General features: G+C 28.1%; 1 long non-coding RNA gene across 1 annotated transcript in view; it reads left to right on the top strand.

Annotated features, from left to right (window-relative positions):
* LOC132934704 (uncharacterized) overlaps window positions 1-12,008 on the top strand; it is a 47,464-nt gene extending 35,456 nt beyond the window's left edge. Inside the window, exons 2-5 of the long non-coding RNA XR_009663063.1 lie at window positions 3,551-3,649; window positions 8,929-9,068; window positions 10,454-10,601; window positions 11,146-12,008. This is a non-coding gene — a long non-coding RNA (uncharacterized LOC132934704). The remainder of the gene's footprint in view (window positions 1-3,550; window positions 3,650-8,928; window positions 9,069-10,453; window positions 10,602-11,145) is intronic.
* The last annotated feature ends 964 nt before the right edge of the window (window positions 12,009-12,972 follow it).

Here is a 12,972-nt window from a genome sequence, read left to right as displayed (position 1 = left end):
ATAACAATATTATATTATATATTATTTATCATTTATGGACAATACGATATCGGTTTTCGTCATATTAATAGCTTAATTAAATGTTTTTTTTCTCTAGGAACCAGATTATCGTCGACGATCGAAACGGTACGTCGGTACCAGAATTGGATTATTAAGTCAATAACAATATATATAAATATATTATGCAATAAGCTTTTGCTTAACAGCTATTATACTTTATAATTTAACAATATGAAAATATTATTATCAATTATTAGTACTGCCTATTTACCAAGAAAATGGTAATAAATATTATCATTATCGTTTATCGTTGACGGCGATCGATGACGGTATGGGATATCCAAATGGCAAATACAAATATATTTAAACTAATACATAACTCTCTCTAGAGAAAAGTTCATTGTTATGGTGTAGCTATTGAACTATCACTAAAAAAGAACTAACATGACTGATCAGCATTTTGATTATTGAACGAATCATGTTTTTAAAATGCAATAAACAAATTTTTGATTACAACAATTTATATCAGAACTTAATAGAATTTTGTATTTTTTTATATTTGTAGTTGAAGATTGTTTATACTATATTATACTATTTATAACTATTCATAGTTTTTGGGTGCTATTATAAATACTCTTTAAAAGTATTTTTTACAACACTGACTGTTTTGTACATAGTTGTTACAATGTAGGTATTCTGATATTCTTTTATCTTTACTGTTTGCCTTACGTGCGTAATCAATTATCAGTGTATTTGATGAAAATATATAAATAAATAAAAAATATCCAAACCATAAACATAGATTAATAAACCTATAATAATAATAATAATAATATAATATAAATACAAGTAATTAACATTTTTGAGCTGTATTAACTTTTTGTCAAAAGCTAATAAAATTAAACATATATATCAAAGTTCACCAAGCTCAGCTCATGGATCAACGCGCACATACACACATGCATGCACTAATACCAATAAAATTGGTTTAATATTATATGGTTTTATATTAATCAGTAATCACAAAAATCCAACTATCTGGACTTTATTGCAAAAATGTAGCAGACGAAATAAAAATTGCACAGCGTTTACTGGGTACCATTGGACCACTGCGTTATTCAAAAATAAAATAAAATTAAAATTAAAACATCTCTGTAAGAAATGTAACGATGGCAATATCATAAAAATATTCCGATTTTTTTTAATGCCATTACTAATTTTATTAGTGTAATCTACGTAATTGTATTATTTGACATTTTAACCCTGACTTATATATATATATATATTTTTTTTGTTGTTGTTTAGTTAAGGCTTTGACATCTGAGGTCATTAGTCCTTAGGTTATTTTTAGTCGGTTATTACTGTGGGGAGGGTACGTGTACCTTTATGTGGCGAGGATTTGTCACTAATAACCCGGGTGGTCACCCATCCGAGAGCTATTGTGACACCAGTCGATGCTTGACCTCTGAACACGTTAGTGACTGAGACCAACCACCATGCCACACCAGGCCACAACTTATATTATTTAACTATAGGAGCGACATTTCAAAATGTTGATGATTATTCGGTTAATTTATAAAAACTAAATGTTTAAATTTGAATATTTTGAGCGTAATTTGATACGTTGTGCGTGCACTTGCATAATTTAGCCCGTGACACAATATCCCAAAGTGTTGTGACCAGGTATAGACCAGGTATATTGGAATATATTTATAAATATGTATTGCCTATATTATTCTATGTATAGTGTTATGCGCAAGCTGGATTGATTTACACTAGAGCGAGGGCACCAAAGGCGGTAGGAGCGGTAGGAGCTGGTAGGAGCGAAAAAAGGATAGTCCGAATTTGTTGGTACAATCCGCTAGAGTGCACAGGTAATACTGTTTATACAAATATACAATGTGAACACTGAACAGTATTATAGGCCATAATATGGCACTTGGTTTTTTTTATTGTTTTCGTCCTAAACGATAAAACTTATTAACAATTAATACGTACAATTATTTAAAGAGCATATTGTTTTCAAATTACTAGAATACAATTTCAAATTTCTACGTTTCTTAGAATACGATAAAGTGAAAAACAACTAATCACGAAGACATCAAGTATAAAGTAGGTACCAACCTATTATTATTAAAAATACTATGATATAAATTATATTAATTTATGGAAGTTGCAACGCAAGGTATATGTCTTAAATGAAGAAGGACTATACGGTGAGGTATTATTTAAAATAAAATGTGTTCTTAACTGGAACGGATAGTCAATACGACTCGTCGGATGTGATTTCAATGCGGTTTTCACAAAAAATGTATGGGTGTGTAGCATACTAGCACCGATAAGAATATATTATGATAAAATCCAAAAAATTTCACACTGTATAATATACGTGTGTCATGTGGTACCTATATAATATATTATATATCCATGATGGGCGTAATATAGGAAATATTAATGGGGCCAAACTTTATTTTGTGATGGTATAATCTCAGATTAAAAGTACAGTTTGTGATAAATAATGTAATATTTATATCTGGGCTAAATATTTATAATATATCACTTAACTCATAACTAAATGACGTAACTTTAAGGGGTATATCCTATGAAAAGGTGTAAACATTCTGCCTACTAATTACTATACTTTGTGTTTTTACATAAGGTGATTCATTAAGCATGACTATTTTTTCACATGCTTTATGAATTTTGGAATTTTTAAGTACCTAGTTACATATAATAAAAACCATATTTTCCAATAATTAGAGTTATGTACCTATCCTGCGACCTGCAATGATAAAAACCATAATTTTTCAATCAGAACCAACCATTTTTGCTGGATTAATTTTGTGAAAAGTTTGTGTATTAAAATTCGAACAAGCAGTTTCTGATTTATTAAAATGTATAATATTATATTAGTGTAGGCATAATGAATTCGTGTATAGAAAATTCTAATATAAACAACCAGTGAAAATGTCAGGTATATACCTACGGTCATTTGTCTTAGAGTTACACCAAAAACCAAAATCGATTTTGATGAAAACCGATTTTGCTTAAAAATTCCTTGTTTTTCATAATTTTTGTTTTGTTTTTCTCGGCGCTTTTGATCACTATTAGGAATATGGGACCTCCTCAATGCACCAACTAGATTCTCTTTCCCATCGAAAAAGATACTGAAGTTGAAAATCGAAGCGTTATTTTGACTACGTAACGTGTACACAGACACAAATAAAAAAATATTAAAAATGTTCTCCTGGTATAAACTATAATTGTATAATAGTATTACTATTATTTGTTTTCGTTTTCGTTTTTGATTTCGTTATTATATTTTTTCTGTTTTTGGAATTTTTGCTATCGTTTTACAGTTTTTTTTTTGTTTAAAAAACGTTTTTTATCCCTGGTAAAACCAATACATTCATTGCTCAACTCTTAATCTGAAAAGTAACTTAAATAGACTCAAAATATTTTTAAAATTCTACTACGTATAGAATAATTAAATTTTTAAAATGTCATAAATTTTTATTTAAATTTAAAATCAGTGTTTCACTGTTTCCAGATACTTACAGAGAAAAAACACAAGATTATAAAATCCGTCGTACGGTGTTTGCTCAGCTCAAAATCAAAAATGAAGTTAATAAATACTTGTAATTTATAGGTAAAGTATTTATTCTTTTGTATTTCAAATATTATACATATCTAAAATTCACTATCGATAATATTTAATTACACTTTACTAAGGTGGCATTTACAGTTTACCGACAAGGTCCAGATTAATTTTTTAATTTTTGTGGCTATGCTTTTCACAAATTTATGCCTATTACCTATTTATTATAATTAATATACGTACCTAAAAAATAATAATCAAAGTTTCACATACTTTTGGCTTCCTATTGGTTTGCTATTTTAGTACCTATTTTATACCATATTCTGTAAATAAGTTTGACTGTTTTAAGGACATTACCTGTACCTACAACTTTACAGAACTTGTTAAGTCTTAAAACGTGTTAGGTCAAAATATCACTTAAATTTTACCATTTCTTATACATTTTAGCAACGTACCTACATGATTTTAAATACAATTAAAACGCCGCCATAATATAGTAGGTTCCTGTTAATTTGCATCATCGTATATAATATCATAATTTAATATTCATAATCTACCGGTGAACTATTCTAATTTGTCGGATTACATTCACAAATTTAGTTGATACCGGATACCGGGTACATTACCATATGCATGTACACATCGTTCAACTGCCAGTAATGCAAAAACTCGATTAGGTACGTACACGAATTATGATTATTCAGACGAGGAAGCCTCTCGTTGAGAAACCACGTTTTTCGATTAGATATGAGATTATATTCGACTATATAGTATTTTATATACACACACGACGCGTATAGAAACAACGAACGAGACTGTTCGTTTAATAATAATATTATTAACTAGATATTATATTGTTATAATGTTCCTACTTGCTAAGCCATACGTAATGCGTAAACCATATCTTTTATTATATATATTATTATTATGATGCGTAATCACTCAAACCTATGATATATTAGATTATAATAATATAGGTATGAAAAGTAATATAATATGCCATGCGGTATATTATCCTACTATACTCTGTATACCTACTAGTTTTACAGTTGTGTAAATGGATATAATAATAAAACAATTGGGGGGACGAGGTGGCCGAGCGGTATAACGCGACGGATTCGGCACAGCCGGTCCGAGTTCGATCCTCGACCACTGGGCGGCATTTTTCTCCGTGCAAGTCACGGTGTCCGGAGAACAAGTGCCGCCATCCCCCCACCCCGGGGCACGGCAGAAACCTACGGGTGCCCCATTAGAAATTCTGCCAAACACAACACACACGTGTACCAACCTACCCAATATAAAACCTACCAAACCTACCCAATATAAAACCTACAGTACCCTCCCCACACCCAATGGCCTATGTTGCCGCGGGTTACTCAATAAAAAAAAAAAAAAAAAAAAAAAAAAAATAAAACAATTATTTACAGTATTATATTATATCATGTAGGTCACCCCCGGCGAGACACGATTTTTCCGTTAAAACAATATAGTTCGTGAAAGAAAATCGATATCGGTGAATTGGTTAGTATTATTATTGTTGTTGTTAGCGTTCTCGAGAGAAAACAAAAATAAATACATTGTGTTTTATTTAACATTTATATAAACGTATTGTGGTATGTATAGCGATATTGTAGGTACGTTAACTTTTGCGGTCGGGCAGAGCTTTCAAAGGTCTGTATAATAATTTGGTACATTCAACAGCTGAAACTCAAACATATACAAACACGTAGAATCAATAAACCGTCCTAAACACTTTGGCTAAATTACGGGTTTTTAATTTGATAAAATATTAAAATGTAACAATTGAGATTTAAGACAGTAAGACGCACGTTACCAACCTTCAGTATTTGCACTTAAGTCTGTATCAAAAAGCATAATATCGGATCACCTGATATAATCAGAAATAAAATAATCCAAGTTTCAGGGATCACTGGTCGAATCTTTCGATCAGGACCAGAATCTCCTGCAGGATCTCCACCACAATTAAATTCGTTGTTGCCACCAATTTATTCAACAAATAATATACAGTAGGTACCTATGCAGTATCGTAATTATCGCTTCAGATTTAAGTCATACGGACATTAAACATCATAAAGACGTATAGGTATACACATAGAAACACAAAATGCTATAGAGTGTGTAATTAATGTATTATTCTAAAATAGATTTCACAGTTTTGAATTTTGTGCTATAAGAGAACACACATCCATTTTTTAGGGGACTTAAATAGGAAATTTTAATAATTTACTTAAGAGGTAAAACATTATAATATTATATTTTAATCAATTTTCAAAGTAATTTACAAGTGTAAACAACTAACAAGTCCCACAAGTGTCATAATAATAATATATTCGTTGTCGTGTTATTACAAAATTATGTAGACAAATAATTGTTTTGCACGGAAAGTAGAGTATATACATAAATATATACCTACACATATTATATACTTAACGACCGTCCGTTCGCGTGTCTTATAATTATTATAATATCTTATCGTATTGTTTACCTAAATTAAAATACAAACTTACATTTTAGATTCTGAGCGGGGTGATGAATGTATTGGTATTACAATGATGTAAGTGTTGTTTTGTGTAAGTAAAAAAGTAAAATGGTATAAACTATTTTTTTTATTTTGTTATTATTAAAAAAAATATTAATCGTAGAAAATTTAAATATTCCAATATTACTTAAATTATAATTTACTTTACACAATATTATATTTTTTAAATATTTAGACTACTTTTAAGTTAGTCTCCGCTCAGAACTGATTTTCATATAAGCAATATTATCATCATTGAATTCAAAAATAACACATCCATTACAGTAACCAACTTTCACACAAGCACAGTGCACTCTCAACACTTTCCCAGAACACCTTTTTCGAATTTTCAGTTTTTTAACATGCAGTGAAGTTTTCTACTAAATTTTATTTATTATTTGTTTTTACTCATGCACAATGTGTACTTATTATCTAACAGTATTCGTAAAACAAAACAAGTAAAATGTATAAAGACAAAATATGAAAAACAGTAAAACATTTTAAGGAATACATTTTCTAAGGCATAAAAATATTAACGATGTATTTTATTTGTTGATATTTTTATGTTTAAACGTTTAATTATTTGTTTTAGTCGTAAGAATAATTAATATCTATGTATAATTCTGTTCTAAGTTTTATCTAATGGTGAAATACTTATAACCAAAAATTAAAATAAATGTTGTTCAAACAATGTTATAAACCCAATCAGTTTATTTTGCATTCTACATACTAGCTATAAACAAATTAACACGGTTTTCAACAATATCTGTTTTTTCCAAAGTGAACAAAATATAACAACCTTGGAAAAAGGTGACGCATAATAATATGTGTTAGAAATAGCACAATATAATATGATATGTTGATATAGTGCTAAAGTATATTTTTTCTAATCATCTTAGCCGGACCATCACTGTCCATATCGCTAATGAAAATATGGTACGGATACGGCGCGAATAAATATTGGATATTGCCTATACTCGACCCCTCAAAAATGGCCCGCTTAAAAAAACCACTTAAAAATATATAAAGACCTTCGTAGAGGTAGGATAAATAGATATGATACCTACAAAGTATGTATATTGTACGTAATACTTGTATGAGAAAATGATTAAATTGTATAATATTAAACAAAAGCTCGAACCCTTGTGTGTTCTCAGATCAAAAGTTTTAGTTCGATAGTATAATATTAATAAATATTACAGTTAGTATTTTATAGTATATACACAATATGCAGTGCAACATCCTTCATTCTTGTGACAATCAGTTCGTATTTGGTTTTATCAAGCGCGCGTAAAATCCTCGTATAAACCAGAGTTTGTTTACTTTTTCAAAATTGCTTTTGACATTTTAGTATTTTACACTAGCCAAAGAATAAATACTGCGATATTGTGATAAGGTATAATATATTATATTATATAAACAAAAAAGGTATGGCACAAATTTATGATGGTGGTAAAGTTGTGTGTCTGTGTCATAAACTGTGTAACGATATTTTTTTATATTGTTGATAACTCTTAAGTGCTAACGTTGTAATATAGGTATAGCTAGGCTAGGGTATAGACGTGGGTCTGATGAATGGGTATCCCGTACCCATAATATAATAATGAGTGTGGTATTAACAATTTTTATTTTTTCACTTAAAATTCACTATTAAAAATCCTTTATTCATATTATCATTATCATTTGATTAAAAATACTAGGAGGACGTTTCACCCGCATTTGTTGTCTCCGTCTTACACACGTACGGCATAGCAAAAACTGTTTAGCGCGGCAAAGAACCGAGAAGGTTACAGTCATAACACTCATAACTAAGAAACGAAATTTTCACTACATATAAAGAAGAACTGTGGCTGTGCAATATCTTTTTTATTTTTTTGACATCACTTATACGAAAAAGTTCTTATTGTTTCAAAATTCATTGTGTTTTTTAAACTTTAATACCTTTTTTTGATGTTCCGATAACGACCTGTGTAGCCCAATCCAAAATCCAGCCATCCTACTTTAAACAATGTAGATTATAATAAAATCATACACCTATAATATATTTTATTAAGTAGTTACAAATTCTATATACGATAGTACAGGATACTGTCAAATAAAAACTGTCGAATTATTTATTATCATTGCCCCCCGAGATTGTTAAAGTAGTTGTCTATTTTACTCGTTGAAATGTTCATGAAAACAAATTAATTTGTAACATCCATTAATACAACGATTGGAGTTTTTTGTTAGAAATATTAAATAATTTAGATTTTAGATCATACAGTATAGTATTTGCATATTTGCATATACCTACTTCAAATCTTCATAAGTTCATAAATCCTATTGTCAAATACAATAAACAATATGATGTTAAATGTACGTTTTATAGTAGGTAGGTTTTATACAGGTTTATAGGTACCTAATACCTATTAATTAATATTTTAATTCAAAACATAATATTACTTATATGTTTTACTTTTTCATAATAATTATACAACACAAATTAAAATGTGAAATTATAACATAAGTGCTTAAAAGAAATAATTATATACATTAGAATAATTTATCATTTTTAATAAACATTCTACTCAAACATGAACTATTTTTTTCAACTTTTTATTTTTTAAACATTTCTACTGGTTGAATGAATCATTGCACTTCTTCACATAGCAATATTAATACTTACGTTTAAAAATTGTGTATTGTAGTCTTTGCATATACTTAGTGAGTATCTTTTACAAACATGGCTTATTATTATAATAATAAACTATAGTTTAAGATCTTTTTTAAATTACATTTTTTTTTTTAGAATAAGGTTTTCAATGTTTGCATGAAGGAGTGCAGAAACATGTTTAGTGAACTCCAATATTTTGGCAAGAGGATAAAGTAAACTACAGCCTCATATTCTTTTATACCAATATGGTATTATCAAGATCAAATTTGTTATTAGTATGTATCCTTATTTTTTGTGGCCAATTTTTCAGAACATGGTTTATGATCCAATTGACTACAAGTCGAACTTGTTACATAAGCCACACTATTTTCAGTTTCATCATTCATTAAAATATACTCAATATTCATTGAACTATAATAATCATCAATATTATCTATTTCTTCTGATTCATTATATGACCTATCTAGTGTAATAAATAATAATTGAAGTTTGTATGTCCAAAAATTCAGAAGCATCTATTTCGCTGTTTCCATTATTTGAAGGACTAATGAGCATATTACACATATTCATACGGATTGAATTTTCGATGCATCTGGTGTTAAGTTGTTTACTCCTTTAGTTCTTAGAACAGAAAATAGAGATTCGGTACAATCTTGGGTCAAGTGTCTCATTGATATAAGTATTCAATACCATATTTTTAATTTAATTCTTTAAACAACATTTGTACACAAATAATATTTTCTTGCCTACCGCCCTATTATACAAGGTGGTAAACTTCCTCTTTTAATGTTTATTTTTAACTTTGATAAAAATATTGAAGCTTCTTTGAAAAATTCCCAATGTCCCAGTTTTTAGTCTTCTTAAACGTCTTTTAAGAACAATTGGCTCATTCAATTTTACACTATTAAAAACATCAAACAAGTCATAAAAAAAATTAATAAATTTAGCTGTATAAACTGCTCTAGCTGATAATTTATTAAATGATACTAAAGTCAAAATACCAGCACTCACTGAATTACTTAAAGTTTGGGTTGCTAGACATACTCGCATTGGTGAAAAAGGGGGTGGATCCAAATTTATTTATTTTTAACTTGTTTGCTAATCTTGGTTTATTATTACAATCAACTTTATAAGATTCTTTTATATCTCTCAGACTACATATATAATTAATTTGCATTTTCAAAAGTATATTTTTTAAAATTGTTTTTCATTGATTTAAATAAATGTGGAGAATCATGCATAACGAATACATTTTCATTGTTTTTATGTTACAAAAGGATTTTCTTTAATTACCTACATTATATAATTTTCTCATTTTGGGATTATTAGATCCTTGATCGCAAATAATGACTTTTAGAATAAGACCACATTCATTTAATTTGGTTATAGTATACAGTATACTCTACTATGTACTTGAGTCAATCTCCTGTAACTGAATAACTTGAAATAAAGAATCCAAGTACTTGTTTTCAAGACAATGTTAAACTCTTAACCATCACAATCAACACTTGGTTGCCATGTTTTAAGATTTTTAAATCTTTAAATATATCAGATCCAAGATCTTCATATCCATAAAATGTATCATTTTGTGAATTATAGCTAATAAATTGTTTTAATGACATCTCATCAATAATTATTGATACCAATTTTTCTTTTATAGGAGCAGTTTTAAACTTTAGTTTTAAAATATTTAATATATTTTAATTTATGCCATAAGAAATATCCAAACCTTCCAACCATCTTCTGAGAGATCGTACGTCGGGCAAGCAAAGGAAACTCTTCATGAAATGATAGGCAACATGTGAATGGTAATATAAACCAAGGGTAAAAGATTTCTCATTTTCTTCGTATCTAGGTACGTCCTTTTTTTTTTCAATTATCAAGTTAAAATTCAGATTTAGTTATTATAATGGTTCTCCAAAAATTATTTCTTTTTGAATTACTTTCAATGTGTTGTTTATACTTCTGTCTTAAAAATAAAATGTTCTTTTTGCTTTTTGAATCAAGTTTTTCACGATTTTTTAATTTTGTATTTAGTATTTGTATTGTAATTTCTAATTTTTCATTCTTTTCCGATTCTAAAACTATTATTATAATATGATTATAGTATAAAAATATACGAATACAAATAGTTAAAACAAGTAATTAAACAATAAATTAGGTAGGTACCTACATTAAAATAATCTCAATTTTTAAAATTTTTATTTATGAATCAACTGTTTTATTACAAACTTTTATTATTTTACTGCGGCTTCAATGATCAACTCAATAACATTAAGTACATATTTTAATCTATGCATAATTAATACATATGCACATAAGATAATCGTTAGTTACATAAAAATATTTTAGAAATCTTTGAGATCTGAGGGTTCATGGCCAAGTGGATCACACCGCCAACTACAGGGGCTGCCCTACCTTCATAAGTGCTCAAAAAACCCAAGACTTTTCAAGGCTTCTACAACCAAAGTCCCGGCGCCAAATCCTCATTCCAGACCAAAATCATACGCTGAAGCTACCCGGACCAAAGATTTTTCCACAGATAATTTCCCCGTCCTATTATCTAACTTTATAACTAACCTCAACTCTCTAATCAGTCCTCTAATTACTCTCCTCTCTTCAGTCCTACACTCATTAATTCCCAAAACCTCCTTATCTTCATAGCTATTTCTGTAAAAATTTTTTCTTATCTAACATAACAGTAATGTCATTTATTCTATGTCTAAATTGTATGTTTCTAACAAACTTAATTGCTTTTTTATCTCTATTGTATTGGCTACGGCGTACGCCGTGCCGAATCCTTACAAGACTCTTAATCGGTGTTACTATATATATATATAATGTACAATGTTTAATCTATAATTTATATAATATTACGTATAATTGTTGAGCTGTAATAGTATTTGACTAAAAGCTAATAAAAAAAAAAAAAAAATAATATGTAATCACTAAACTAAATATTCATCATATGTTTTGTTATACTGTACACTATAATATAATATTACTATTGTAAATGGATTTATTCTGTAAATAAAAATAATAAATAAAAAAATATAATTAAAATGAGTTATACTTTTAAAAATAATCGATAAATTAACGACTGAAACGACTGAAGATCCAATTGAAGAAAAAGAAACATTCTATGAAAAAATACTAAAATTTGCAACGGTTACCAATATATTTATATTAGCTTATAAGGTATATAGGTACCATAATGTCACCATATCATATTTTTAAATAAATTAAAAATAGTATAGAAGTATAAATTAATGAAGATATATTTTTTTTAACGGTAGATTCATTGTGAAAAATAAATATTAGTAGATTTTAATTTATAGGTGTTTTAACCTATATAAGTTAACAAGTTTATTTTTTAAAGAAAACATAATAAATACAGTCTTTTAAGAATTGAATTAAAACTGTTCTAGTAAGCCGATTAAATTAAAACACGTAAACCATTAAAAAGTGTTGTTTTGTAATAAATTAATCTTAAAACGAAAAATAAAAATATCTCTACCTATTGTTACTTGAACAGTGAACACAGGTCATAGTCTACAAATAATTTGTATGGCGTGATAAATTCGATATAAATATTCTCGTTAATAAAAAAAAAAAAACCATTTATAATTTATTGTTATGACTAGTTGTATACTTGTTTGTTGTGTTAATATATTTCATATTTTATAAATCGAATAGCTCGATGCAATTAAATGGGACATTATTATTTACAGTTAGTGATTCTTAATGAGTGGATGACTATTAAATGTTTAATAGTCTGTTAAATTCTAAAATGGATGTTTGTGCTATCAGACACCATCAATATGCATTTCACTATTTTCCCAAGTGTTAGGATTATATGTAGTCATTGCATAATAATATGTCAACCTTTTAAGACATTACAGGGATGAAGCTATTAGAATCCTATAATGTGTCTCGCATTATACATACCTGTAGGCCACCGTTATTAATTTAGGTCATAAGTCTGGTGGGGAGATTTATGTGCACCTAGTAATAAAAATATAATTTAGGTACCTACTATGACGATATTATTGTATTAAAATTGAAAAATATACACTTGAAATAGTACACTTTGTAGGTACACGCGTATTATCATTTGACACTTGTATCGTACCATTAATAAAGCGTTGTTATGAATAATAATTAATAAATTATTGTTAA

Source organism: Metopolophium dirhodum, chromosome 1 (assembly GCF_019925205.1).
Source record: "Metopolophium dirhodum isolate CAU chromosome 1, ASM1992520v1, whole genome shotgun sequence".
Classification (NCBI taxonomy): domain Eukaryota; kingdom Metazoa; phylum Arthropoda; class Insecta; order Hemiptera; family Aphididae; genus Metopolophium; species Metopolophium dirhodum.
Note: the sequence above shows the minus strand (reverse complement) of the source record. Positions and strands in the feature narration are given on the sequence as shown.